General features: G+C 48.3%; 1 long non-coding RNA gene across 2 annotated transcripts; it reads left to right on the top strand.

Moving 5' to 3' along the window:
• The first annotated feature begins 1874 nt into the window (after positions 1-1874).
• Positions 1875-5164, top strand: LOC102895465. 2 transcript variants are annotated; one of them, XR_001518084.2, is made up of 4 exons: positions 1875-2269; positions 3030-3254; positions 3671-3776; positions 5054-5164. It is a non-coding gene; the product is annotated as an uncharacterized LOC102895465 (long non-coding RNA). The 2 variants fall into 2 exon arrangements; XR_001518083.2 differs by having other exon boundaries at positions 1875-2312.

Genomic DNA, 5164 nt, shown 5'->3' with positions numbered 1-5164 from the left:
ATCACAATCCTATATGAGGCCTAATGTGAACATTACGTATGTGCTTATGGAACGATTACACTGTTTTAACTTCATCAGTGGAAAAGTTGATGACATTTTGAAATAGTATGACTGGAAAATTTGGGCAATTTGGATAACATCAGTTTGGATATTAAGTATATACCTTAATATGTAGTGGAATATTTTATATATTAAAATTTTTTGCATTTTCAAATGCACAACTTACTGGCATTAAGTAAATTTGCAACGTTGTGCATCTATCAACACTATTTCCAAAATTTTTTGGATACCCAAGCATAAATTGTATATTCATGAAGTATAGACTCGTTATTCACACATTACTCCAGCCCTTGGTAATAACATCTAAACTACATTCTGTCTTTATGTGTTTGCTAATTTTAGATATTTCTTTTAAGTGGAAACATGCACTATTTATCCTTCTGTGTCTGGCTTTTGATACTTAATATAATGTTTTCAAGGTTCATTCATCTCGTGGCATGTATCAGAATTTTATTGCTCCTTGTGGCTGAATAATATTCCATTGTTTGGACATGACACATTTAATTATCCATTTATCTGTTAATGAACATTTGCGTTGTTTCCACTTTCTGGCTATTGTGATTATATGTCATGTGAAGATGGATGTACAAGAATATGAGTCCCTACTTTCAGTATTTTTGGAGTATAGACCCAGGAATGGAATTGCTTGATCAGAAGACATATTTACATTAAACTTTTGAGGATGTGCTATGCTGTTTTTCACATTGTAGCATTTTACTTTCCCATAAGAAATATACAAAAGTTCCAATTGACAGATCTCAGAGGCTCACAGGTCAAATGACTGAATGTGAGCACATGAGGGCATGTGGGGGGAATAGAATCAGCCAGAGTCCTTGTCACAGTAGACTTGACACAGAATCGATTCCCTGCACAGGAATCTTTTCTCTCAGCCACTATTACATTATGTCCAGAGGCAGTGTCCGCCTCCACCTTGAGGTGGCACAGAACCCTGCTATCAAGAGACCTCAGTGTCTCAGGCTTAAGTCTCTCTACACTTTTTGCAGTGACCAATCAAAAAATCCTGATCTCAACCAACAGCCCAAAGCCACTTGCTGCCTCTAACTTTCCAGGCATTGGTGACCTTCCAGGATATGACTGTGACTTTCACCTGGGAAGAGTGTGGACATCTGGATCTGGCCTAGAGTACCCGGTACTAGAACGTGATGCTGGGAAATTGTAGGCTCCTTCTCTCGTTGGGTAAGGCTGCACCTCTGTCTCATCTCTTTCTTCTCTGTCCTATCCCTACGTGGAGTCTTTTTCTCTTGTTCCTGACTCAACGTTTTGAAACTCACAAAGCTGACTCTAACCTTACAGGCTCCAGGCACTTGAAGAGAAAACGATAAAGTTCATTTGGTGCCCGCTAAGAGTGAATATATTTTGTGTCTGAATGACTCTGTTCAATGATACATCTCTTTGGATTTGCCGTCTTCGGGAGCGCCTGAAATAATACTTTTAGACTCTAGGTGACACGCTAGGCTTCAGAGTCTGAAATAATGTCTCTAAACACTTAGGTGATCGGTTGCAGACAACGCTCCCTTAATAAAGTGTTGAGTACGGCATCTAAGGAAAGGGCAAATCCCCTCCCCCGCCCTTGGAGGTTAGACACACTTCCCTCAGGGTGCCACTTTTCCCTGGAGGTTCAGGTGAGGGCGCTCGTTCCCTGGGACTTTGCAGCTGTGAGAACTACATTACCCGGAATACTCTGCTTCAGGCGCCGCTGGCGTTGAGCCTATGAAGGCTCAGGAGAGGGTCAATTCTGTGCGTGCGCATCGCATTGGGGCGGGACTTCCGGCGTCCTCCGCTTGGCGGTAGGTTTGGCTGGTCTTGGGTTTGTGCTCAGATCACAGGCTGTGGAGCGGCGGCTCGGGGCGGAGGCTACGCGACTGGGAAGGCGCCGGAGGAGTTGTCCCCGCTGCTCAGAGGCGGGTCTGAGGCACTGGGTTGCGGTGACTCTGCTGCCAGGTCTCCGTTCCGATCGCCCGCCGCTCCCGCCCCGCCCACAGTGTCGATGGCGGTGGCCGCTCTGAGGGACCCGGCTCCTGTGAGTGCACTTCCTGGGCCTCACCGCCCTCAGTCCCTCTAACTCTAAAGCCCCACGTGCAGCCCAGGCCCCGGCGTCCGGGACCGTGAGGCGCTGGTGGACGACATCCGGGATGACAGAATGAGAGAGGGTCACAGGCGGAGCGGCAGGCCGTGTGAAGACGTCGGGGTACGATCGAGTCGGGAGTATTCTGGAACCCTGAAGTCCGCCGGTGTGTTCAGGGAACAGGGAACATGAAGCAGAGCGTTCCTGGGTGACCGGCTGCTATTTATAGGACGCTGTGATCCATAGAAAGTTGTGAATAGAAAAGACCACGCCTGAGTTAGGCTTTTAAACGTTTTCCAAAAGCTGTTCAGAGGAACAGACCAGAAGGGGAACGATTACAGGAGGCAGAGGGGATTTAGGCTTTGTCGGAGGTGACCCATCTGATAGGAGTCAGCCCTGAGGACTTAAGACCCAGAGATAACACAGTCAATCCGGGGTCACCCGGCTCCAGAACTGAGCAGGAGGATAAGGACGCCTGGGTTCAACCAGTTGAATCCTGCCATGGTCACCTGTCTCTCGGAACCTCCCTCTTCACACAGGCTGTTACAAGTACAAAAGCACTTAAGAACTCTACAAAGATGAGGGGAGGGTGTTCTAGAACCTCACTGGGCCTGATCCCGCTCATGATCCCTGGGATTGTGGTGTCCTAGGACTCATCACCTATCACTCTTGCAGCCCTTGGGCCTGGGGACCCTGAACAAATCCTAAGCCCAGAGTCCTCAGACCAGGTTGGAGGTTATATGGAGTGGTTCCCATCGCTAGCAACCAGTCGGGTGAGGTCTGAAGACAGGTTGCCCCAGGTATAGGTACCAGTATGTTTAGACTCTTGATGGTGTGATGGAACTGTTTTAAGGGAACCTCAAGGCTTCTTTCTTTGCCATAGGAACAGAGAGCAAGGGGACAGGAGTCAGACCTGGGATGGCTCCCAGAGAAGCTGGCTGGGTGTCTGTTCTAGAGATGACGGGAACAGTGGCAGGTTTTGGAGCAGAGGAGGGAGGTGATCTGATCAAGTCGTCATAAGGCTCTCTGTGGCTGCAGCATGGAGAAGAGACCAAGGGGGTATGAAGGTGGTAGGAAGACCAAGGAAGAGGCTACTGCCATAGTCCAGGTGAGTGTTGGTGATGAGGACCAGTGCGGTGGCCTTGGAGGTAGTAGAAGTATTTGGATTCTGGATCTGTTTTTTCAGTAGATCTCTGATTTTCTGATTTTGAAGGGGAGAAAGAAAAGGGTGGAAGTTGGGGATTACTGCAAAGTTTTTGGGTTTAGCAGTTCAAAGGATGAAAATTCCATCAATCAGGATGTGGAAATTGGTAGTAGGATTCATTTCATTCAGGATATTAGGAGTTTTGTTGTGGTTATGTTGCGTTGGAGTAGAAGTATTAAGTGAGCAGCTGGACCATAGGTCTGGGACTCTGGGGAGGGGTGGACATCTGCAAAAGGTGGTGGATAGTATGTGGACCAGGATAGATCTGTATGTCTTAGTCAGCTTAGGCGGCTAAAACAAAATACCTTTATTTCTCACAGTTCTGGAGACTGGGAAGTCCAGATCAAACAGCTGGCAGATTCCATTCCTGGCGAGGAACTCTTCCTGTCTTGCAGATAGCTGTGTCCTCACATGGCCTTGGTACAAGTGAGTGGAGAGACCAAGAGACTTTTATCTTTCTCTTAAGTGTGCCAATCCCATCACATGGGTCCCACCCTCATGACCGACTCTAAAACTGATTAATTCCCCCAAATATCCATCTTTAAATACCATCACATCAGGAGTTAGGTCTTAACGTATGCATTCGGGGAGGACATGTACATTCAGTCTGTAACACTGTGGGTCACATTTAGTAGGGTAATCCTCGTCATAGTGACATTAATAGCAGTCCAAGAAGAGTAGGGTGGAGTCTGCGGGCTGGGTCTCATGCTTGGGCACCTAGATGGGGGTTGGGGAGGTTATAGATATCACAAACACCAGTGAAGGAGAGAAGTGGTCGTGGGAACAGTGTGGGAGAGGATGATCTGTCAGGTGTCAAGGCTGTTGATTCACTGCTCTGTGGACTCGCCAGGATTTTGTCATGATCTTGGTGTGTCTGAGGCGTTTCAGTCAGGTGGGTGGATTAGTTTAGGGCGCAAGCAGTCAAGAGGGAGAGTTACTGGATCTGGGGTGGAAAGTGTCTGGGATTGGGTTTTGAGTGAGGATTAGAAAGAGAGGAAGGCTGTGACTGGAGAGGACATCAAGTGCAGCCCCAGCGGAAGAGGGTCCAGGGTATAGGAGATCTAGAAATGGTTCTGGGTGGGTGAGGTTGAAGCAAGGAGCAGAGTCAGTCAGGAAGACCTGTAGAACATGGGCTGCCAATGGTAGTGGGGACTATTGAGGTCTGGGATAGTACTGGATCCTGTTTGAATTTGCCAAGCACTCTCTATATGCTGTATGTTGAATAACAAGGACAGGGAGATGCGTATGGCGCAGGGCAGGGAAGAGGTGGTGACTTTGAGAGAGAGATGTGGTAGAAAGTAATGCCCACGTGGAGAGGGAGTGAGAACTGATGGCCTGAGGGCCCCAGCATTGAGGACATAAGGGTGAAATATGAGCCAACACCCTTGGTTGTGTCTGGGAGGCATGATCTGAGTGACTGGGAGAATTGCCTGACAAGAGGAAGTGCTTCCCTGTGTGCAGGCCCAGAGCTCTGGTATCATCTGTTTGCCCACCTGCCTTTTATTGCTGTGGATGGATCAACACAGTGAAAGATCACTGTGATGAGATGAAAACAGAGTGCACGTCAGTGGCACCAGGACCTAATATCTCCCTGAGGTGGGGAAATTGGGAGATGGGTGGGCAGGGGGTGAGTAAGTGGGTGGATGAACTTGGAGTTCTAGGAGAGAAGCTGGTCCTACAGTGAACTGTCCTCATCCTGGCAGGGCTGTGTGACGTTTGAAGATGTGGCCATTTATTTCTCCCGGGAGGAGTGGGGGCTCCTCGATGAGGCTCAGAGGTTCCTGTACCGTGATGTGATGCTGGAGAACTTTGCA

The sequence above is a fragment of the Pteropus alecto genome, unplaced genomic scaffold (genome assembly GCF_000325575.1).
Source record: "Pteropus alecto unplaced genomic scaffold, ASM32557v1 C19319860, whole genome shotgun sequence".
Taxonomy (NCBI): Eukaryota; Metazoa; Chordata; class Mammalia; order Chiroptera; family Pteropodidae; genus Pteropus; species Pteropus alecto.
The sequence above is the reverse complement of the archived record's forward strand: the minus strand, read 5'-3'. Positions and strand labels throughout refer to the sequence as shown.